Source organism: Rutilus rutilus, assembly GCF_951802725.1.
Source record: "Rutilus rutilus genome assembly, chromosome: 4".
In the NCBI taxonomy this organism is placed as follows: Eukaryota; Metazoa; Chordata; class Actinopteri; order Cypriniformes; family Leuciscidae; genus Rutilus; species Rutilus rutilus.
Window position 1 is genome coordinate 43,460,231 of NC_140212.1, and position 25,357 is coordinate 43,485,587.

The 25,357-nt window shown below is 42.1% G+C and overlaps 1 protein-coding gene across 1 annotated transcript in view; it reads right to left on the reverse strand.

Annotated features, from left to right (window-relative positions):
• The window catches only part of LOC311289915 (uncharacterized protein), a 56,300-nt gene that overhangs the window by 24,389 nt on the left and 6,554 nt on the right, over positions 1-25,357 (reverse strand). Inside the window, exons 3-4 of the mRNA XM_084408185.1 lie at positions 12,914-14,345; positions 211-6,250 (exon numbers count right to left, since the gene is read on the reverse strand). The gene's annotated coding sequence lies outside the window, so the exon portion shown is untranslated. The remainder of the gene's footprint in view (positions 1-210; positions 6,251-12,913; positions 14,346-25,357) is intronic.

A 25,357-nucleotide genomic window follows, 5' to 3' on the forward strand; every position in this document is an offset into this window, starting at 1 on the left:
TTATTAAAGTGCTCGTTATAAGGGGTAAGCAACATAAAGACACGCGATAACAAAATAGCAATTCGAAATAGTTTATTATGGAATCAAAACTCACGTATCAGCAGGCAACTGATAATGAACAAAGATAGACAGACGTAGACCAACACAACATATAAACAAACAACATTCAAACACAGCTGAACAGCGGCTGGCGGAAACCTCATGACGCACACAGGACTCCTCGTCAATCCTCTCAAGCCCTTCTCCCTCAGTGAACGTCAAGCTCTTCATAGAGCTAAAACAGTGATCGCAACGATCACGCCGCTGTAGAAGACAAACGTATCCATATTTCCGCACCCTTCTCTCTTCACTCCGATGTTAAATAGGCTATCCAGCCCAAATACAAAACCGGCTGCAGGTGCGCAGGGGCGGAGCCTATTAGGAAAGAGAGAACCGGATCAACGAAAAAGACACACACAAACAAACATAACTCTGGCCGTAACACTTCCCCCCCTGAAAACAGAAACAGTTTTTTTCATTCTCCCCTTTCCTCATACTTGAGATAAGTGAGAAACGTATAGGTGATAAGTGAAAAACTGATTCTGAAAATCAGAGAGAAGTATATAGACCTAAACCCTCGACAATGCATCGGCCACTACATTCTCAGATCCTTTCTTGTAACGGATCTCTAAGTTATATGGTTGCACAATTAGTGCCCATCGCATCAGACGTTGATTGTGATTATACATCTTACTCAAAAAAATTAACGGATTGTGGTCCGTATACACAATAACAGGAAACATACTGGCCCCCACATAAACATCAAAATGCTGTAGTGCCAGCAAAAGAGCTAACGTTTCCTTCTCTATTGTAGAGTAGTTGAACTGATGACGATTGAACTTAGCAGAGAAGTAGGACACAGGATGAGGTATTCCGTCAGCACCCTCCTGTAGAAGAACAGCTCCCGCTCCCACAGCACTGGCATCTACCTCCATCTGGAACGGAGAGAGAACGTCCGGGGCAGACAACACTGGAGCACTGCAAAGCAGAGACTTGGCAGACAAGAAGGCCTGTTGGCACTCATTAGTCCAAGTAAAATCAACTTTCGGACTACATAATCGAGTCAAGGGAGCTACAACACTCGAAAAATTTCTACAAAAATATCGGTAGTATCCTACCATTCCGAGAAATCTACGCAGTTCTCGCCTTGTAGAAGGTACTGGGTATTCCAGTACTACAGACACCTTTCCCTCTAATGGCCGTACATGACCGTTCCCTACCTGCTTTCCCAGGTATGTAACCGAGGCCTTAGCGAATTCACATTTCCTCAAATTCAATGTTAAAGACGCAGCAGCTAAACGACAAAACACATCATATAGCGTTGACAGATGTTCAGCCCATGTAGATGAGTAAATGACTACATCATCCAAATAGACATTACAATTAGAAACATCACCTAAAACCATGGACATCAATCTCTGAAACGTTGCTGGGGCGTTCCGGAGACCAAACGCCATACGTGTATACTGAAGAAAAGAATCAGGAGTTACAAATGCAGAAATCTCAGAAGCGCGCTTGGTTAGAGGCACCTGCCAGTAACCCTTCAGCAGATCTAACTTCGTAATGTATTTCGCTGCCCCAAGAGTGTCAATACAGTCATCGATACGTGGAAGAGGAAAAGCGTCAGGTACAGTAACGGAATTAACTTTCCTAAAATCAGTGCAAAAACGAGAAGATCCATCCGCCTTTGGCACTAAAATACATGGTGAGCTCCATGGGCTACCACTCGGAACAGCAAATCGGTTTTTCAGTAGATACTCTACTTCAAGTTTCATTGCCTCTCTCTTACTCACCGGGCAGCGATATGCATGCTGCTTTATGGGCCGTGCATTACCGACATCAATGTCATGTCGAATGACAGAAGTACCAGGAGGGACATCCCTGAAAAGACTCGGGAAACTGTCTAACAGTTTCCTTATATCCTTCAGCTGGTCACTAGACAAATATGACAGTTGAGAGGAAAGAGTTGACAACACCTCAGAGTTCTTCAAACAACCACCATTTAAAACCTCCATAGATACGTTTAACCCATCATCCACATCGGTAGGCAAAGTATAAGTAAGCAATGAAACTCGCTCTTCCACCGGCACCACTGTTTCAGGAACGTTAACGATCTCGTCTTTATGATCACGATTTAAATATGACTTCAGCATGTTTACGTGACATAAACGAGTTTTTCGCCTACGTTCCGGAGTATGTATGATGTAGTTTGTGTCGCTCACCTTGTTTTGAACTAGATAAGGACCGGAAAAACGTGCAGAAAGAGCAGATCCAGGGTTAGGAATCAGTACTAAAACTTTTTCCCCAGGTAAAAAATTACGCACAACTGCCTTCTTATCAAAACCACGTTTCATTTTCTCCTGTGAAAGAGAAAGAGCTTCTTTTGCTACTGCGCAAGCCTTTTGTAAACGTTCATGAGAGCGAGAGATAAAATCAAGAGTGTTGGTCTTCTCAGAAGGACCTGAATCGAGAAATTCTTCCTTCAACATTTTTAAAGGTCCTCGAACATTGTGACCAAACACCAACTCTGAAGGGCTAAAACCAAGCGACTCCTGTCGCGCCTCACGCAACGCGAATAAAACTAGAGGAACTCCTTCATCCCACTCGTTCGCAGTATCAACACAGTACTTACGCAGTGAAGATTTTAAGGTCTGGTGCCAGCGCTCCAACGCTCCTTGAGACTGGGGGTGAAAAGCACTTGACACTACATGTGAAACTTTGAGAGCCTTTAATGAATTACGAAATACTCGAGATAAAAAATTTGATCCCTGGTCTGTTTGGACCGTCTTCGGTAAGCCGAAAGTCGTAAAAAATTTCGTAAGCGCTTTTGTCACAGTTTTAGCAGTTATATTCCTTAATGGAATAGCTTCTGGATATCGAGTAGCAACGCACATTATCGTCAGTAAATACTGACAACCAGATTTTGCGCAAGGAAGTGGACCCACACAATCCACGAGAACACGTTCAAACGGTTCACCTACCGCAGGTATTGGGCAAAGCGGAGCAGGCGGCACGAGCTGGTTAGGTTTTCCACCCACCTGACAGAGGTGGCATGTTTTACAGTACCTAGAGACATCAGTTTTTAACCCTGGCCAGAAAAAATGCTGGAGTACCCGGTCATAAGTCTTGTTTATCCCAAGGTGTCCAGACCAAGAATGGTCATGGGCTAAACTCAAAACATGTTGTCGAAATTGTAAAGGCACCACTATCTGCTGCACCACATTCCAATCCTCTGCCTGCTCAACATTTATAGTTCTACTCCACTTGCGCATCAAAACATTTTCATTCCAGTAAAACTGTTGATTACGCGAAGACGACAAACCACTCTCAGCACTCACGCGACATTTTTCTAACGTCTGGTCATTCTTCTGAGCGTCAATTAAAGTCTCCCGTGAAATGGATACATCTGAAACGAGATCAAAACAAACAGGTAACCTCGCAGTCATTTCAGCATCATTCAAAGACTCCGGAAACGTATTGTCTCTCAAGATTTCTGGGAAAACAGAATCACTGAGGTTATTCTCTTGCATCTCACGTTCTTCTTGTGCTCGTGTAGTAACAGCGCTAGCTGAAAACACATCTGGAAAACTATTCATTAGTACATCAGAATGCGGCTCAATGTGCGGTTCATCGGTCACATGCACGACCGGCATGACCTTACCACCAGCAATATCGTTCCCCATTATAAAATCAATACCGGTCACTGGTAGAGAAGGACGAACTGCTACTTCAAAACACCCAGATGCCAGATCAGACGTAACCCATACGCGATGAAGAGGAACGGTTAAAAACCCCATCTCAATACCTTGTACAATCGTACTGGTGTTACACGCAGAATCGGCGCAAAAATCTAAAATGTCTGATAAAATAAAGGATTGAGATCCTCCGGTGTCACGCAAAATTCGTACAGGTTTGCGATTTTCAACACCCTCGTTCAAAGACACAAATCCGTCGAACACAAACGGTTGGAAACATACATCAGGTGCGGTAGAAGAAATAACAGGTGGCGAAGATAAAGTTTTGACCAAAACAGTCCCTCGAGGCTGAATAGAAGACTCATGTCGCTCTTGCTTTCGTTTAAGTACATGACACTCAGTCATTACATGTCCCAATTTATGACAGTAATTACATTCCTTGCGAGTTTTTGAGCTAAACGGAACCCATTTGTTTTTAAATTCAGAGATATTCTCATTCTCTTTACGTACAGGGCCTCCAAAATCACTTGAAGGTTTAACAAACACTGTTTTGTGCATCAAAGCATACTCGTCTGCTAATACCGCAGCCTGCTGCACTGCACTAACTTTTTGTTCGTTTAAATACAGAGCAGTACGCTCAGGCACACAGTTCTTAAACTCTTCAATCAACATGAGCTCACGCAAAGAATTATAATCTGTCACTTTACACGCTTTAATCCATCGATCAAACAATATGCCTTTCTCACGAGCAAACTCGACATAGGTTTGAGACGCAGGTTTTTTCGTAGTACGAAACCGCTGTCTGTAATGCTCAGGGACTAATTCATACGCTCGAAGAATCGCAATTTTCACAGCATCATACTGCACACTTTCTTCCAACGAAAGCGATGCACACACTTCTTGCGCCTTGCCGACTAATTTACACTGCAACATTAACGCCCAAACTTCAGTTGGCCATCTTAAAGCACTCGCGATTCGTTCAAATGCTTGAAAATATGCCTCTACTTCTCTTTCACGGAAAGGTGGAACTATAGCAATATTTTTAGCCACGTCAAAATGTATAGATGACGACACAGCTACAGACTCGGATTCAGCACCAGCTGAACCAGGACTAACAGACACAGTACTCGAATTTAACAACCCAGGAGCTGTCTGAGAACCATCATCCGAACTACTTGCTGTTTGAACAATCGTTCGTGAGTCTGAAGCGGCCTGCAACTCCAACTCCCGCAGTCGTACTTTTGTATCAGCATCGATTCGATACATTTCTAACTCACGTTTTAAATCATTCTGTCTTGCCTGAGCACGATCTTGAGTCTCCAACTGCAAACGAGCCAGCCGAATCTTTAACCGCACATCAGAACGAAAATCGGGTGATGCTTCAGTAGACAGTGAAATCGGTTCAAATCTAGGAATTGAAAAAGGTGGTCCTACCTCAGCAGTTACTATGCCTGGAGTAGCCTGCAAACCAACCAGCCCTCGTGACGAAAAACTTCCCGCAGCACTTGTCGTCACTGGATCAGGTACTTGTCGAGGAACAGAAGGAAATACCCCCTGATCAGTCAAATAAGACAATACACAACGTTTTATTTCCTCTTTGCGCTGCGTTTTAGAAACTGAAATCTCATAGTGCTGAGCTATCAAAAACAAGTCATTTTTTCGACATGCATCTAACCCCTCAACACTAGGTTGATCTATAAATCTGTCCAAATCAAAAGTTGCCATTCTATAATTTTGCTTTTATTAAGCGGAGTAATTTAAATAAGGAAAATCCATACGCAAAACCCGGACCTACCCAAAAAACTAGCTACAACCTAGCTAGTCTTCAGAGGGTACCGATTAAGAGATTTCTCTCTCCCCCGGAGTACCTCCAAAAACAACAAACTAACATAAAAAAAAGAAAACAACAAACAGTAAACCGTAGCCAGAACTGGCGCTAAGCACAGCCCTGTTGGCTTACTCTAACTAACCGGAAAATGCGTAGGATAAACCTGATCCACACAACGCAAATCAAGTTAATTACTCACAGCTCAATTCTCAGAACAAAGTACTTACAGCTATCAACGATCCCGGACGAGCCCCCATTTATGTTACGAACCCCGTTATTAAAGTGCTCGTTATAAGGGGTAAGCAACATAAAGACACGCGATAACAAAATAGCAATTCGAAATAGTTTATTATGGAATCAAAACTCACGTATCAGCAGGCAACTGATAATGAACAAAGATAGACAGACGTAGACCAACACAACATATAAACAAACAACATTCAAACACAGCTGAACAGCGGCTGGCGGAAACCTCATGACGCACACAGGACTCCTCGTCAATCCTCTCAAGCCCTTCTCCCTCAGTGAACGTCAAGCTCTTCATAGAGCTAAAACAGTGATCGCAACGATCACGCCGCTGTAGAAGACAAACGTATCCATATTTCCGCACCCTTCTCTCTTCACTCCGATGTTAAATAGGCTATCCAGCCCAAATACAAAACCGGCTGCAGGTGCGCAGGGGCGGAGCCTATTAGGAAAGAGAGAACCGGATCAACGAAAAAGACACACACAAACAAACATAACTCTGGCCGTAACAGCATACAGAAAACACATTCAAGTGATAAGATAAATTATGAATTAATTTAAATGTAAGCAAGTGTGAAGTGATCACAATTATAATACCATCTACAGAGCATTGGTGATTTTCTCAATCAAGGGAATCTTCATATTATAAAAGATTGGTAAGAATGTTTAACCCTCTATTGCATAGTGTTGCTTCAGGGTAACATACCCATTTTCCTTCATATTCTCAGGCTTACAAAATCATAAAAAAAAAAAAAAAGAAGCTTATTTTAATCTGGAGGAAGTATGACAAGCCAATATAATGTTTGTATTTGATCACATACCTTGTCCAACCCCCTTTTCAATGTCTTTTCCTCACCTGCACCCACATCCTTTCAGCTCCACAAAACTTTCCATGAAATAAAAAATATTTTCACAATTTTGAGTAAGTTCTGATTTAATTTCACTCTGTTGATTATGTTTTCATTTAATATTTCTTTTGTAAATGGGTAAAATAGCTATGTTGCCTCAAAGCAACAATATGCAACAGTGGAATGAGAATTCCCTGTTTTCATGCTAGTTCGCAATACAATATTATCAGCAATATAACATTTCACACAGATGGCAGGATACCAAGACTTATTAAAGTATTTGTCAGTATGTGCCTTGGTTTTTTTATTTTAAAATACTTAATAACAATAACAATATTTATGATGACAGTTTAGCTATAAGTATGCATAGGCATAGCCTAGAATTTGTAGCTTTGTAAGCTCAGATGTGCGTGTGTGTGTGTGTGTGTGCACCAGACACCAAGGTTGCTGTGGCCCAGATCCGGCCCACACTTGACACTTTCATCTGGCCCACATACCGTGTGGAATGATGGCACTTGGGCGGTCCGCTCCTGTTTGCCGGATATGGGCCACAGTCAAGTGTGGGCCTGATGTGGGCCAATTCGGCTTCATTTATTTTGTTTATGGCTGATATGCGGCATTGCTATGTTTAGTTATGTCATTTTGGGGATCAAAGATGAGTTTTAAGGGATAAAAGTATTGAAAAAATTCATTTTTAACAATAACGCCTTGACAAAGCGACTACTTTGAAAATTAGGAATTTTGGCATAAATGTGTGATTACATACAGTGAAATGATTGTCAATAAAAAAAAGACAAAATATTGATTAAAATATTTAATACAAAAAAAAAAATCAAATGAAAAAAGGTTTATTCTGATCTTAATCATCAGGTCTCGCACACACACACACACACACTGCAGCATCATGAACACTACTTTAGAGCACTGACACCGTGTGGTGAAAAATTCACGCACATCAGCAGAAATTGGAAGATACAGAGTTGAGTACTTTTATGAAACATTCAAATGCTCCAGTTCAGTGGTTACCAAACTTGGGGGTACATGTGGTGACAGAGGGGGTACACAAACAAAATGCTGAGTTTTGCCATTCATTTAATTCTACCCACTTTAAAATAACATTAAAACTGAGCATGTATTTCTAACTGTCTAAACTCACTATTTCTAACTCAGTCATTAAAGGGTTAAAGGGTTCACCCAAAAATGAAAATGATCACATAATTATCTCAGCCTCAAGTCATCCTAGGTGAATATGACTTTCTTCCTTCAGTCAAACACAGTCAGAGTTATATAGGGGTAGGGGTAGGGGTAGGAGGGGTAGGGGTAGGGGTAGGGGGGAGGGGTAAGGGGAGGGGTAAGGGGAAGGGCCAGATAGCCCTTGAAACGAAGATTTTTCAGGAACACTCTTCAAACGAAGAGGTATGAGAAATGTCCCTGCATACACCGGCTACAGAGGCAACATGACTGCCAATAATCATTTTCTTTATGTCAAATTCAATCTTGTGTTCATATTTACGGTCATGTTCTTCAAATAAACGGTTGCAAAAAAAATCGCTAAAGTCCGTTAACAATATGACGCGTGTAAAAAGCAAAAGTTTGAAGCGAAGTGGACGCGCGATGAGGCGAATTCGCATCCACCGCGCTGCGCTAAACGCCTCATTCGCGCCGCAAGACCTCCAGACGCGCGTAAACACGTCTTAACATTCAAATCACTCGTGCCAGACGCTCTATTCGCCTTTGGTGTGAACACTTCAACTTTTATTTATTTATATAGCACATTTAATAGCAATGTTGTTGCCCAAAGTGCTTCACAGTTAACTAAAACAGTAAGACATTCATATATAAAAACAAATATGAAAATAAGACCACACACTCTTGAACATACCCTCAAAAAAAAAAAAAAAAAATTAACTAAAAGCTAGGTTAAAAAGATACGTTTTTAGTTGAGACTTAAAAATTTCTATTGTCTGAGCTAGCCGGATATGAGAGGGAAGACTGTTCCACAACTTGGGAGCCACAACTGAGAAAGCTCGGTCACCTTTTGACTTCTTTTTGGAATAAGGGATTGTCAGCAGAAGTTGGTTCGTTGATCGTAATGTCCTGCCTGATTTGTACGATCCTAAAAGGTCAACGATGTAGTTTGGAGACATGTTATGCATTGCTTTAAAAACCATTAGTGAAATCTTATACTCAATCCTGTAATGAACTGGTAGCCAATGAAGACAGCGTAGTATTGGAGTAATGTGGTCCCTTTTTTTAGTGCCTGTTAGAAGCCTGGCTGCAGAATTCTGCACCAACTGTAGCCGACGCAGTTGACGTTGGCAGATCCCTGCATAAAGAGAGTTACAGTAGTCTAGTCTTGATGTGATAAAAGCGTGGACGACGACCTCCAGATCTTTAAAAGTAAGAAGGGGTTTTATCTTAGAAATCACTCTAAGCTGATAAAAGCTATTCTTTACAACAGAATTGATCTGTTTGTCAAAGCTAAGCGATGAGTCGACTATTACGCCAAGATTTCTCACACTATCTTTCACCGTCATTTCTAATGACGCAAGGATATTGGCTATCTTCTCTTTGCAATTTTGTGGACCAAATATTGTAATTTCAGATTTTTTTTCATTTAGCTGGAGAAAGTTTTTAGACAGTCAAGTTTTAAGCTCCTTCAAACAGTCCAACAAAGACTTGAGGGACTGTTCATTCCCGACTTTGATAGGTAGATAGATCTGTGTGTCATCAGCATACATATGATAAGAAATGTCACAGCGACGACAAATGGATCCCAGAGGACACATGTATAGAGCGAACAATGTAGGACTCAAAATAGAGCCTTGAGGGAGGCCATATTTTAAGGTGGCTACAGAGGATGAAACATTTGCAAAATTAACAGAGAATGTTCTGTCCTGTAAATATGAATGGAACCATGTTAGTGCTCTTCCACGAATGCCGACGTCGCACTCCAACCGGTCTAAAAGAATTGAATGATCAACAGTGTCAAATGCGGCACTGAGATCCAATGTGATTAAAACAGCTGCCAGACCAGAATCAGTTGCTATTAGGAGGTCATTTAGCACTTTTACCAGAGCAGTCTCTGTACTGTGCCTAGCTCTAAATCCAGATTGGAAGTTATCCAAGATATCATTCTCACTTAAAACTGATGTAATTTGAAGTAACACAACCTTCTCTAATATTTTAGATACAAATGGTAGTTTTGAAATTGGACGAAAATTATTTAGTTCAGTGTAATCCAGGCCAGGCTTTTTGATTTGGGGAGTAACCACTGCTTGTTTGAGACAGGTTGGAACAACACCATTTGATAATGAGCTATTCACAATAGATAGTATACCAGGGCCTATGATTGCAAACACATCTTTGAAGAGCCGGGGTGGAATAGGATCCAGAGGAGTAGATGACGGTTTCAAATGCTTGACTATATCTACTAGTGCTGGGAGAGAGACAGCATCAAAGTGATCTAGTAAAGAAGAACATGGCATAGGCGTATCTACGACACTATTAGAAGGTACAATTTTTTCTCTTATTATTTCAATCTTTCTAACAAAAAAGTTCAAGAAATCCTCACAGGTATAAAGTGTCGATTCTGTTAGAGACGGAGTAGTCGGGCTTAGCACAGTGTTTATTGTGCCAAACAGAACTCTTGGGCAATGTGCTGTTCTACTTATTAGGTCTGAAAAGTATTTAGTTCTAGCTGCTTTAACTGTATGCTGGTAACTGCTGAGCGTGTCTTTTAGCATTTCATAGGAAACCTGCAGTTTGTCTCTCTTCCACCTGCGTTCAGCTTTCCTACAGGCAAAAAAAAAAAAAACACAACATTCTTCAGAAGAAAAATGCAAAAAAATAGCTGTAACTCATATTAATGTTTAATATTGGCGCATCTCCTGTGACGTAGGCGCTAGCGACGACGTATATTGACGTGTAACGGTGTAGTAGTGGTGTCCCATTTCTTAGGGGAATATTTTCACCCCTACGCCTTGCCACTCTGTTTCAAGGGGCAAGGGTAAGGGGTAGGCGAAGGGTTAGGGGTAGGCGAAGGGGTATAAAATAGAATTGGGATTGGGCCCAAGTGCATCCATCCATAATTAAAGTAATCCATATGGCATTAGGCGGTTAATAAAGGCCTTCTGAAGCGAAGAATCACTCGGCACCAGAGCATGTGAGCGGAGTGGAGCGGTGAGAATCTCCGCTCATCGCTCACTGAACTGTTCACCCCTCCGCTCCCCCGCTCAAAGCTACATCAGGCCGCTCTGCTCATTTTCGCTCAGCGCTCAACGCAGTTTGCTTCGCGCTCCACTCAAATCACCCCCCGCTCGCTCCAAAAAAGGAAAAAAATCTACATGTATATCACTTGTAGCGGTCCCCAACCTTTTTTTGCGCCACGGACCGGTTTAAAATCAGACAATATCAGACACGGACCGGCCTTCAAGGTGTGTGGCGGATAAATACAACAAAAATGATTAAAATGATACGAATGGCATAAAAATTGGGGTATTTTTTTAAATAGCCTATAATAATAAACGTGAATCCAATGTGTAGGCCTACTCGCAACTTTATTAACAGCGTCCTCTAACATCGCGCAGGCAAATGAGAAAGTCTGAAAACAAACAAAATGCCCCCAAAAGAAAAAAAATCTCTATGTTTTCAGTGCTGATGCGTTCACGTAACATGTAAGGGCACCTAAAAGCTGTCACAACGAACCGGCAAAATGATTATGAATATGTAAAATATAGCAGAAGACATTTTAATTTTTTTTATGTCTGTCGGCTGGAAAGATGCTGACTCGTGATCTTCGCAGTAGTGAACGCGCCTGAGAGAAATGCACATTTCATACGGGAGAGCAGTCTGTTTTCTTTCGTTTTGAATTGTTCTGTTTAAAAGTAGACATTTCAAGCTTTATATATATATGTCTCAGGTGTGTGAGGCAAGTAGGCTATACGCTGAGTTTCGGTTCATTCATGAGACAAACTCCAGGTTCACGCCGGCGCCTTCGTATGGTGGTTATCTATTTTCTAATATATTTACTTCTTATTAAATCCAGACAATTGGTTGATGAAACCTTGATTAAAATTAAGATACAATTAATACAAAACGAAATTAAATTTAAAGACAGGCTTTGTGCTTTCTGTTTGAGGTCTGAGTGAAAGTTTTAAAGCAGTCTTTTAGTGCCGCTTTCAGAGCGCTCACGTCCGTAACGGAGAACTGTCCCGTCCATAACATTTTTTTTTTTTTGTATAAATTTCTAAATAAATGTGACTTATAGTCCAGTGGGAGGCTAGGCCTTTGTTTTTTCTTCTTCATGGCGCATTTTTTGACTGATGCGCCTTATAGGCTACTCCGGAGCGACTTATATTGATAGGCTACACCTGTATGAATTCTCATTTTACTTTTTGAACTCCATTATTGAGCCGAGTTTTGCCTGAAAATAGTCTACTGTTGATGACTGTGCAAGACAAATGGATTCAGGGTCAGGCTTGACTGAGCATGCTTCAGACTCGTGGTGTGAGCGGAGCGGAGCGAAATTGGAGCGGGAAATGCGACGCTCCGTCCTTTTGAAATTGCCGCTCTGCGCTCTGTCCAAGATCTGCCCGCTCGCGCTCCCCGCTCGCTCCCGCTCCACTCCGCTCACATGCTCTGCTCGGCACCAACCGAAGAGTGAAACTCTGTCAATAAAAATTAGGGGATTGATTTCATTTTTGGGTGAATTACCCCTTTAGGACTGTGACTTACGGCCATCTATTGGTGGTTTTAGTTTAATACTTAAAAGAATCACTTTGTTTTTACTGTTATTGCATATTTCTCTATTAACTATTTATATATTTAAAACATTATTTGTTTTATAAAGGTAAAAAAAATGCACTGGAAAATAAATTTAGGGGGCAAATATTGTCCCATAATGGAAAAGGTATGACTGCAGTTTAAGTGGAAAGTAAGGGGTACGCTGAAGGATGGTAAACACTAAAACGTTTGGGAACCACTGCTCCAGTGTGTTTGATCTTTGACTTTTAATACAAACTTCTTTGTTTTTACTTTACTATTATGCTAGTCAGCTCCTGTTCAATGTCATTCACTGTACGCGTGAAAGTACCCACTTTGATATGGCGACAATGGTTTCATTACAGGTGAATGACAATTCATCTACATCCAATGGATGTTGCGGCATGAGCGTAGCCTAAATTTCACACAAATGCATATATCTTCTAGAGTCATTTTAAACCCTTCCCACACAATGAACAAAAATGGGGTCTCACATTTTTTGGATACACTGATTACAATTAAATGTGAATCTTCATGTGGGAATCAAGGTTCACTTTCCGTGCAAAACTCTTTCCACACTGATCACATGCTAACGGCTTCTCTCCGGTGTGACTTCTCATGTGGCTTTTGAGGCTTCCTTTCCTACTGAAAGTCTTTCCACACTGTTGGCAGGAGAAAGGCTGCTCTCCTCTGTGAATTCTCATGTGTTTATTAAAAGTTGGTTTATGTGTAAAACTCTTTCCACACTGAGGGCATGTGAACGGCTTCTCTCCCGTATGAATTCTCATATGGCTTATGAGGTTTCCTTTCTGAATAAAACTATTTCCACACAGTTTGCAGGGGTGAGGCTTCTCTCCGGTGTGACTTCTCATGTGGCCTTTAAGGTGTCCTTTTTGAGTGAAACTATTTCCACACACTGTTCCACACAGGTGTAAGGCTTCTCTCCAGTGTGAATTCTAACGTGCCTGTTAAGGACTACTTCTTTAGTGAAACTCTTTCCACACTGTTGGCAGGTGTGAGGCTTCTCTCTAGTGTGAATTCTCATGTGGATTTTAAGATTCCATTTTTCAGTGAAACTCTTTCCACACTGTTGGCAGGTGTGAGGCTTCTCTCCAGTATGACTTCTCATGTGGACTTTAAGGTTTCCTTTATGAGTGAAACATTTCCCACACTGAGGGCATATGTAAGGCTTCTCTCCAGTGTGAGTTCTCATGTGGCTTTTGAGGCTTGCTTTCCTTTTGAAACTATTTCCACACAGTTTGCAGGTGAAAGGCTTCTCTCCAGTGTGAATTATCATGTGGCTTTTGAGGCTTCCTTTCCTACTGAAACTATTTCCACACTGTTGGCAGGTGTAAGGCTTCTCTCCAGTGTGAATTCTAACGTGCCTGTTAAGGTCTACTTCTTGAGTGAAACTTATTCCACACGTTTGGCATGTGAAAGGCTTCTCTCCAGTGTGAATTCTCATGTGATTATTAAAAGTTAATTTATGTGAAAAACTCTTTCCACATTGAGGGCATGTGAAAGGCTTCTCTCCAGTGTGAATTCTAACGTGCCTGATAAGGACTACTTCTTTAGTGAAACTCTTTCCACACTGTTGGCAGGTGTGAGGCTTCTCTCTAGTGTGAATTCTCATGTGGATTTTAAGATTACATTTTTCAGTGAAACTCTTTCCACACTGTTGGCAGGTGTGAGGCTTCTCTCCAGTGTGAATTCTCATGTGGACATTAAGGTTTCCTTTTCTATTGAAACTTTTTCCACACTGTTGGCAGGTCAAATCACATCCATTGGCTCTTTTTCGTGAAGTCTTTTCAGTCTGTGAGCAACTAAATGACTTCTCGTCGATAATAAGATCATCTTTTTTGTCACACTGGTCTTTCTCTTCCATTTCACTCAGTTCTTGACTCTCCTTTTTCAGTGCCATCAAGTCTGATGCGAAAAAAGAGACAAATACAAATTAAGCCCAGTTTAATGGTACAAAGCAACAAACATCAAAATCATCAGTATCAAAGCAACAACATATATGTTACATACTCTACACACTAGGGGTGTAACGATATTCAAACCGAACCGGAAAACCGCGATACAACAGCCACGGTTCGAACTGCGATACTCTCACAAAGAGTATAGAAGCCCAAGAGGCGAAACTCTGTTGTGTTATGGGTAACAGTCTGTAGATGGCACTGCGGAGGCGCGTCCGCCATTATGGACTGAAAGCAAAAACCCGCACCAGCTTAAAATGAAATAACAGAAATAACAATATACTATGTTGATGGTATGCGACAGGAGAAGTAGTGATTTGCTAGATTTCACATCTTTTTTGTACCTTTTCCGCCTGTAATAGGACATTCACAGATTGTTTTTGTTCTTGCCATTGAAACGTTCACTGTGTGCACTTTCACTGAAGATGTTGAAAAAACAAGTTGTTAATATGTTTGTGATATTCTATGTAAAAGATTAACTGTCCTTAGAAATGTTCATTTATAATTTTATTTATTTATTTATTTTTCCAAATCATATAGTGATGTTCACTAATTTCAAAATCAACATTTGAATAAATATCTTATTACTGTGTGTCTGCCTATATATTATTTCATGAATTTCTGTTATTCATATAACAAGGAAAATGCATAATAGAACATAAATATTGATAGATTAAAGGTTTGCAGTAATTTTATAATTGTATCTTTGCAAACCGTAAGTGGTAGGCTAATGAAGCCGATTCGGTGGGGGACATACCCTTACGAAAAAGTACTATAGGAATCTTATAGTATTTTGGGACAAAATATTATAGGAATCTTATAGGAATACTATAGTAATTTGGGACATACTATAGAAGTACGATAAGACTACTATAGAAATACTATAGCAGCTTTAAAATATTATAGAGGTATTAAAGAACATCACAGAAGTATGTTATGTTCTGTAATACCTCTATAATATCCTAGAGCCGCTATAGTATTTCTATAGTAGTCTTATAGTAGTACTTCTATAGTAATATTTTGTCCCAAAATACTATTTTCCTAAGGGTAATTAGGCCATGCATAACCAACACATAGACGTAACATTTTCTGTCATTTAACGTCGGTCATCCTCATTAATGTATTTTAAATTGTTTTCATATTTAGATATGACGGCCAGAAAAAATTAAGTTATGTAAAGTTTTTATGTTATGTTAAGTTGGTTCAGTGCCATTGACTCCCATTATTTTTCGGCATTTTCCTTCAGTTTTCAGTCCATAATGGCGGCCGCGTCGTCACGTCATGGGGGCAACTGTTGCTATGGAGCGTTCTATTGAGTTTCGCCTCTTGGGCTTCTATACTTTTTAACCCCTTTCACACAGAGATTCCGGAAAATACACGGATAAAGTGACCCAGGATTTGACCCGGGTTCATTTGATTTTGGTTCATTCACACTGCCAGTGATTTTCCGGAATCAGAGAGCGCGTTCACACACAACCCGTGTATGTCCCGGAAAGACACGTGACATAGATGTGACTTGTAATGTCTCAGCAGCGTCTTCAGTTTGCTTATGAGCTGCGATTTCTCTCTCGAGAAACCACGCTTGTGCATTTATTTCTCTGATTCGATCATAAACTTGCGCATTTCGTACCGTTTCACAGCTGGCGAACGATCCCGGCTTCAGCGTCATCACTACGACACGGCATTATAACGGCTTTTGTTCACACAGCGCGCGTTCCGGGACTGAACACGGCAATTTTACTAGGTCCCCAACCCGGCATCGATCCCGGCATTAAACCCGGGTCGTGTTTGCGTTCACACAGAAGGCGTTCCGGCAATTTGCCGGCAATTTCCCGGGTTCAATGCGCTGTGTGAAAGGGGCTTTTGACTCTCATGTCGAACCGAACGCGCCCTGCCCCCTGCTGCCCAACTCTCAATAGTAATTAATGAGTACAGTTTTAACAACTAATAAGAGCTGTAGTTTTACTAAATATTATTATAATATTATTATGATTTGGGTGATCGATCACGCTCGGGAGTTTACATACGCACTTCAGGATGGCAACTCCGCGGCATATTGAGATTGAAGACCCTGCGGTCACAACCACTGACTGATACAGCAGCAACAGCAGCAGTGCTGATCACGACACTTGAGAATGATCACCGACACCTGTCATCATCCAATATGATGACATATCACAGCTTTTTTTAATCATTGTTTTGAGACAAATCATTGTTTGATTTGCGATCATAATCCTCTGCCGTCTGGTCGCTTCCGCTTCAAGCCGGACTCGTCTCGCGCTAACGGTAATTCCCTTTCACTGTCCACGTTTTGATTTCGGCAAATCAATTTTGGCAAATGCAAACAACGTGATTATTGTTCATGAGTCCAACATCCAGCCACGCAAGAAAACATGTAATCTACCTGAGGGAATAATATGCTCACAAAACATTTCTGATTATTATTAATGTTTAAAACTGTTTGGTTATGTTCCCCCAGGATTCTTTGATGAATGTAAAGGTCATAAGATATTTATTTGAAAAAGAAAGCTTGTGTAACACTATAAATGTACTGTCACGTTTGATTAATGTAATGCATCCTTGCTGAATAAAAGTAGGCAATTACTTTCTTTAACTTCTTTCCCAAAAAATTATCTTACTAACCTCAAACTTTTGAACTGTAGGCCTATGTATAATGTTAAACAAGCTTTCTATTTCAGCTAAATGCTGTTATTTTGAATGGTGGTTTGTTTGTAATGTGAAATTTTTTTTTTGTATGACATTAAAACATATGTACATAAATAGGTTAAGCAATACAAATGTGTTTGTTTGATAACCTTTTAAACATATAACTACAGTCTGCAGACACTGAAATGATGCACATTGTGCGATACAGTAAATATTTCGAGTGTCCCTCATTTTCCTATAAAGAACCACGATTGTCCCGCATTTTACTTTTCTGACGTTGGCAACCCTACTCAGGTGTGCAGTTTATTTCTGATTAATCAGTGGAGACATTTTTCATTTGAGTTAACTCAGGTGTGCTAACTGCTCTAAAGAAATGTGAAGCCCATGTATAAAATTAATAAAGATGAAGTTAATAAGTTAAATTATTGTTGTTGTTGTTTTTATTAAGTTAAAAATGAATCTAGTGTTATTATTGCTGGTGGTGCCTTGCCATGAACTCTGCCCCCACAGCAAACAGAACCGAACCGAACCGAACCGAACCGTGGCTCCAAAACCGTGATATGAACCGAACCGTGGCATTGGTGTATCGTTACACCCCTAATACACACTAAAGCCGCGTTTCCACCGCAGGAACTTTCCCCAGGAACTAGGAACTTTGGGCTGGTACTCGATGTGTTTACACCGCAGGAACCAGGGTCTAAATGAAGTTCCGGGTAAATATTTCCCCCTCCGATAGTCCCTGCTCACGAGGTAGTACTTTTTCAAAGTTCAGGAACTTTCAGGGGTGGGACTTGTGCGCTGCACAAGCTGATTGGTTGTGTTCACGCCGCATTTTGGTTGGATGACTCCACGCAGCATTTGCTTTATTTTTAACCTCCCTTTTAAAAAGTGGCTTCATGCAGTAAAGTTGTCTGTCTGCAAATATGGAATTTAATAAAAAAAACTGGGGGACTGGCGACGAGTTTCAGGCTTTATTATTTGGGTATTTGTGGAAGAGGAAACTTTCTGCGCGTTCGTCACAGCCATCTCACGGCCAATGTCCGCAATAGCTGATAACATACAATTTTATATCTAACGTTAGCATTACGAGCTCTGAACACGCTTTATCAGTGCTCGTCTCTTTTCTGCCACAGCTTTTAATATTAAGTCATTATGTTTACATATTGTCATCTATTGCAAGGCAAACCATGTTACAAACTTACTATAACAGGATTGAAATAGCGCATTGAGGTTGGTAACAAACAACTATTTACAAGACTGTCACTATTTATGATTGATAGACGGGGTTCAGGCTTTTTTTAAGCGTATTTGCGCAAAAGGAAATTTTTGCGCGTTCGTCCCAGTCATCTCACAACATACCTTGTCTAATTTTATACGCATACGAGCTTTCTGAACACGCTTTAGTATCAGTGCTCGTCTATTTTGTTATGTTAATTACCTCGTTAGTAAACCAATAACTGCAGCACAGTTTGAATCTCCTCCATAGTTATAAATGTGGCGCTCAAAACTGATTACTGTCCGTCGCAGACTGGGAGGAGCAGTTGCGCGCAGTTTACCTTCCCGGTACTTTAGACCGCGGTGTAAACGCAGAAAGCAACCGGTCTGGGGCAAAAAAGGTTCCTGGGAAAAAAGTTCAGCTTGCACAGCTAGCACATTGAGCATCTGGCTCGCTCATAGGCTGTGCTGCAGCAACTGTATCCAATGGCGCGGGTGCCTCTGACGTGCGACCAATGGTGGCGAGCCTCATCTCCTTCGGCAGATCCGTCGAGCACGTCTGAAGAGGAATGGCCTGGCTCTCTCGACCCCGTCACGGCTTCTCAGTCCGCTGTGGCATAGTGTCAGCTACCAGGACCATGCTTTGGATCCTGACAAAGGCCATCTCGGACCTCAAGTCAACCTCCTCAAAGTCGGCTGGATGGCTGTTTTTTCTCGGGGCGCCAGCAGGCCCCTCGTCACAAGCCCGCGCCATTTTTTCCAGAGGTACACGAGGAGCTGACCAAGGCATGGCGCGCACCTTATTCAGCGCGCGTCGGATCTTCAGTTTCGGTTTCCGGCTATGAGTCATTGCCGCCCCTCAAAGAGGCCGTGGCCGCTCATCTGTGCCTGAACACAGCTGCTAGCTGGCGAGCTAGAGCTAAACAAACCCTGCCGAACCACAACAGCCCTCGCTGGACGCGCGTATTCCACCTCCGGTCAGGCTGCTTCGGCCCTGCACATGATGGCCGTGCTGCAAGTCTACCAGGCCAAACTCCTCCAATCCATGGATGAGGCTTGCCCGGCCCCTGAGGCCTTCCACGATCTCCAAAGTGCCACAGACCTAGCCTTGCGTGCTACCAAGGCTACAGCACAGGCCATCGGAAGGAACATGGCAAATTCGGTCGTGCTCGAGCGCCACCTCTGGCTTAATCTCACTGAGATTAAGGACTCTGACAAAATGAGGTTCCTTGACGCCCCGTATCCAGCTCCGGCCTCTTCGGCCCGGCGGTGAAGGTGTTCAATGAAAGATACATAGAGGCACAGAAGGCGTCCCAGGCCATGCAACATTTCTTGCCGAAGCGCTCGAGCTCAGCGTCCAGCAAACCCAAGCCAGCACCATCTTCACCTCATCCAGCCAAGCCGGCGAAGCAGGTTTCTCAGCCCCGCCCTGTGGCTGATACCCTCCGCCAGCCGCGACCAGCGAAACGCTTCCCGATGCCCCGGCGTCAGGGCCCGCGTCCCAGCGTTGTGCTTGATGCTGTGCCGGCGATGTCGTCCTAGCACCAAAGGTGAAGAGAGAGGGCTCATGTTTCACGCTAGCCGGACCACCCTCAAAAAACCCTGCAAAACTTCCCCTCAGGCGAAAGCTTGTACAGTCAGTCCAACACTCGTGCACAAATCACAATATAAGGGTATTATTATTATTATTTTCTAATCCAGAAAAAAGACAGCGGTCTCAGACCCATACTAGATTTGAGACATTTGAACAAGGCTCTCATGAGACGGCCTTTCAAAATGTTGACTATCAAACACATACTTGCACAAATTCGCTTGGGGGATTGGTTTGTCACAATGGATCTGAAAAATGCATAATTTCATATTTAGATAAACCCTCGTCCCAGGCCATTCTTGAGGTTCGCCTTCGAGGGTCAGGCTTATAAATACATCGTTCTGCCATTTGGTCTGTCACTAGCACCCCGTACATTCACGAAGTGTATGGATGCAGCGCTTTCTCCCCTGAGACATCAGGGAGTCCGCGTGCTGAATTATCTCGACGACTGGCTAGTGCTGGCACAGTCGAGAACCGAGCTACTAGCTCACAGGGATTTGATTCTCGGCCATTTGGAATGCCTGGGTCTCACAATCAATGTTACCAAGAGCAAACTGACCCCCAGCCAGAGCGTGGTCTTTCTGGGCACAGTTTTAGACTCAGTGACGATGACAGCGTGGCTCACACAAGAGCGCACGCTCTCGGTTCAGGTGCAAGCAACATCGTTCAGAGCGCGGGCCCCTAAAGAAATTTCAGAAACTTCTCTGTCTCATGGCAGCAGCATCGTCAGTACTATGTATGGGATTACTGCGCATGCGCCCGCGGCAGCACTGACTGAAATGCTGTGTGCCAAACCATGCATGGCAGTTAGGCAGCCTGCGCATCATGGTAAATCACGGTTGTTTAAGAACCCTGATTCCCTGGTGGGCTCAAAACTGGTACCTCGAGGGTGTGACCATGGGAGTAGTTTCCAGGAGGAAAGTGGTGTTTACAGATGCTTCCAACCTGGGTTGGGGAGCGCTGCACGAGGGCAAGCCGGCTTCTGGTCGAGCACGGAGCAGAGCTTACACATCAACTGTCTGGAAATGAAAGCAGTTGGTTCTGCCCTGAAAGCATTTCTGTCAAACCTAAAAGGGTCACCACGTCTTAGTCCGCACAGACAACATGTCAGTGGTGGCCTACATAAATCGCAGAGGTGACATCAGGTCAGGCAACCTGCATGCCATGGCGAGAGACCTCCTCTTATGGGCACAGACCAATCTGAGCTCTCTGAGAGCAACGCATATCCCTGGCATTCAGAATCTGGGTGCAGATATGCTCTCACGGGCAACATTCCCCTGGGCGAGTGGTTCCTGAACTCACAGACGGTCAGTCTGATATGGAGTGTGTTCGGAGAGGCCAATATCACCCTGTTTGCCTCGAGAACAAACACCCACTGCACAGTGTTCTTCTCGAAGACTAGGGACGCACTGGCCCATCCCTGGCACAACTGCCCCCTTTACGCTTTTCCCCCGTCTCGATGATTCCACAAGTCATCAAACAGGTCAGGGAGAGTGGATGCCCAGTCCTTCTGGTGGCCCCTCTCTGGAAATCCAGGCCGTGATTTCCGTAGCAGGTTTAGCTATCAGACACAGTCCCTTGGCCGGTTCCAATGAGGAAAGTCCTCTCTCAGGCCAATGGGACAATATGGTATCCTCGATCCGGCTTATGGGCCCTCCATGTATGGCCCCTAAACGGGTACCCAGGGACCTTCCTAAGAAGGTCTTAAGCACTATCTCTGCCAGGGCCCCATCTACTCTGCGCCTTTATGCTTTGAAGTGGTCGGGTTTTTCCAGCTGGTGATCGAAAAATCATTTTGACCTGAGTCATGTGAGGTATCTGTAGTGCTCTCCTTCCTGCAGGAGCTGTTGGACGCGGGCCGTTCCCAGTCCACGGTCAAAGTATATGTGGCAGCTATTGCAGCGCATCATGCTCTGGTGGCTGGCCAATCAATAGGAAGAAATAACCTGGTGGTCCTGGGGGCTCTGAAGGGTCCGCCCTTTGAACCGCTCCAGTTGGTCGATCTTAAACCTCTCTCGCTAAAGACTGCTCTCCTGTTGGCACTGGCAACTATCAAGCGGGTGGGAGATCTGCAGGCTCTCTCAGTGAGCCCCTCATGTTTGGAGTTTGGACCAGATGACTCCAGGGTCATCCTCAAACCCAGGCATGGTTATGTACCCAAAGTGCTCGCAACGCCGTTCAGAGCACAGGTTATTATACACATTATTAGCCCCCTTCTGCCGAGGATGGGGAGGTTAATCTTCTCTGCCCTGTCAGAGCGCTGAGAATCTATCTGCTTTGGTGGCCGATCCAAGGGTGATCCAGTCACTAAGCAAAGACTGTCTAGATGGATAGTGGATGCCATTTCTATGGCTTATACCTCAGTGGGTCAGGTTTATCCCATAGGTATCAAGGCCCATTCAACTAGAGGCATGGCTTCGTCACGGGCTTGGTCATCTGGCTTTCCCATTCAAGATATTTGTGATGCGGCCAGCTGGTCCTCGCCTGACACATTTATGAAGTTTTATAATATGGAGGTGCCTCCTCTACATGCGAAGGTGCTTTCGGTATGATTAAGGCCCGACGGTGTCTGGTCTTGTCTAAAATACTACTGTGCACATTTACATACATATATATATCAGGGTTTCCGTTGTCCGTTAATTGCCGGACATTGACCGAAAAAAAAATGAAATGTCCGACAAAATTAAATCTCTCCGGTCAAATTGTCCGATTAAAATTGCCTAACACCGTGTCCTATCTAACTACACGCGACGTGACACGCGATAAAATGTATCTTTTCCATGTTAATCAGAGTTTGTCCTGACCAGACGCGATGGCGACACGCGACATTTCTAATTTAGAAACGGTTTCTATTTTTCTGCGACGTCGCGCTGGAACATCAAACACAAAGTGTGGCAAACTGGCAATGATAATCTCTGGTACTGTTTATGTGCTTTATTTAATGTTAAAAGCGTGAAATCAGACTTTGAATATCATTTAGTGCTCCAGCTTTGTAGCTGTAAAAGCAACAATGGATATAATTCACCTCAGATCTTGAAATTAAACAAATGGAAACATGAACGTTAAAACTGTGAACAAACAGGTGTAGCCTATTATTTGACAAAGAATGTTTTAGTAGCCTAACTCAGTAGCCTATGTATTTTTTAAATGGTGTAATATTTGTGAATTTTATTATGTAGCTACTTATCCATTTTCTTGCGAGTGCCGTCAAGTTTACTCTCTAGTATGGATGTTAACCGATGACTGTTTGATCGATGGTTGACCGTATCAACGTTAACCGATCAAAGTTGTCGGTAAAAAAAAAAAAAAAAAGTGATCTCTAAATTAGGCTATTATAGGCAGTGGACTAAACGCTACTACAGTTAGCCATCTCATTCCAAGATCTTTTTGTGTGAAGTGAACAAATCCTTCACACTCAATTTTTCATAACACTCTCTCTCTCTCTCTCTGTTTTCGGTGCTGATGCAGTGACGCGTTCATGTAAACGGCACCTAAAAGCTGTCACAAAGAACTAGCAAAAGTAATGATTATGAATATGTAAAATATTGCAGTGAGACATTTTAATTGTCTATTAATAAACAAGTGTTTTCTGTGTCGGCTGCAAAGATGAAGTCTGACTCGCGATCTTCGCAGTAGTGAACGCGCCGGAGAGAAATACACATTTCATACGGATTACATCGTTTTATTTAGTTTTGAATGGTTCTGTTTAAAAGTAAAGATTTCTGTAGATAATAGATATATTTCAATTTTTTTTTAGGTGTGTGAGGCGAGTAGGCTACCTTATACGTTAAATTTCGGATCATGGATGATAGCTTAACGTTAGCTCCAGTTCAGGCGCTGGCGCCTCCATGTCGTGATTATTTATTGTCTGCTATATTTACTTTTTATTTATTAAATCGAGAAAATTGGATAATGAAACACTGATTAAAATTAAGATACAATTAATACAAAACGAAATTCGTTTTAAAGAAAGGCTTTGTGCTTTCTGTTTGAGGTATGTGTTTAAAGCAGTCTTTTAGTGCCGCTTTGAACGGTCGCGACGCGTCCGTAATGGAGAACTGCACGTAAGATGGTAATATTATTATTATAAATAATAAATCGTGTAATAATCCCGCCCCCTTAATTAAGAGGCGATATTTGACCGGCATATCATCAAAATGTCCGGAAAACGAAACCTCTGCCGGTCACTTTGACCGGCACCATTTTTTTCTAGCGGAAACTCTGATATATATATATATATATATAAAACCCCCTTTGGCTGGTTATTTTTTCCCATACTAATAGTCCCAACGTTGTCTGGGTTTATTAGTATATTATGTTGGTTTTGTTACTTACACATATATATTATTCTAGACCCGATGATGTCTGGTCTTTATATATATATATATATATATATATATATATATATATATATATATATATACACATATATAATCTGAAAAAAACTCAGTATAAAAAAAAAAATCCAAGCATCTTCCACAGATGGAATTAATTGAAATCTCTCCCAGTTTATATTTAATATATCCTGTATGAAGAGTTCAGGGCTAATTTTATCAAATTGTCTTACTTTAATCAATTTAGAAGGAAGACGAGGCACTTTGATTTTCGACTTACAATCATTTCACAGTTTCCATCTAAAGAATTAATGGTAGACAAAATACAATCAGTAGTATCTGCTGGCGCAGATGGAGGTTTATAAATATTACCAATGATTAATCGTTTGTTTTTCATGAAAAATGATTTTAACGAAAAGGCCTTCAAAATGCCTGGGATTTTCATTTGGAAAAACACGTTCTGCAGTCAGATTTTAGGATACATATATTAAGAGGCCCCCACCTCTTGAACCTCTATCGTTCCTAAATACAACATAATTGTCGAGTTTGACTTCATCATCAGGAATATTGTTGTTTAGCCAAGTTTCAGACAAGGTAATTACATGGGGTTTATTATAGGTAAGCCAGGCTCTCAATAAATCCATTTTCGGTGGCAAACTCCTATTGTTCAAATGAATAACGTGCAAGGTTGTATCTTAGTGTTGCATTTGATACTACCGACCAAAACATTCTTTTGAATAGACCTTATTCTTATTCTATTATTATTATTATTATTATGTTGGAATTAGTGGAATTGCATTAGCATTGTTCAAACAAGCCATATCGCACAATTTTGCACTGTTACTCCTGTTACTTTGTCAAGTGATTGTGTACTGTCGGGAAGACGGAGACGCGCTTTATTGCGTGTATATGCTACGCACTGAAAATACTTGGTTAGGATTAGGGGTGAGGAGTGCGTGCGTATTACACGCCATAAAGAGCGTATCATATGCACACAAAAACTATTTTTGGCGTATAAATGGCACGAGAAATAACATTCGTGGTATAGATACGCATTTTCATGTGATCGGGCTCGCTGTCGCAACTCACAACTAGCGTCTTCTCTCTCTCCCGGCAGTCGCCGCAAACAGTCCCGCCGGCGCTTTCCCACAC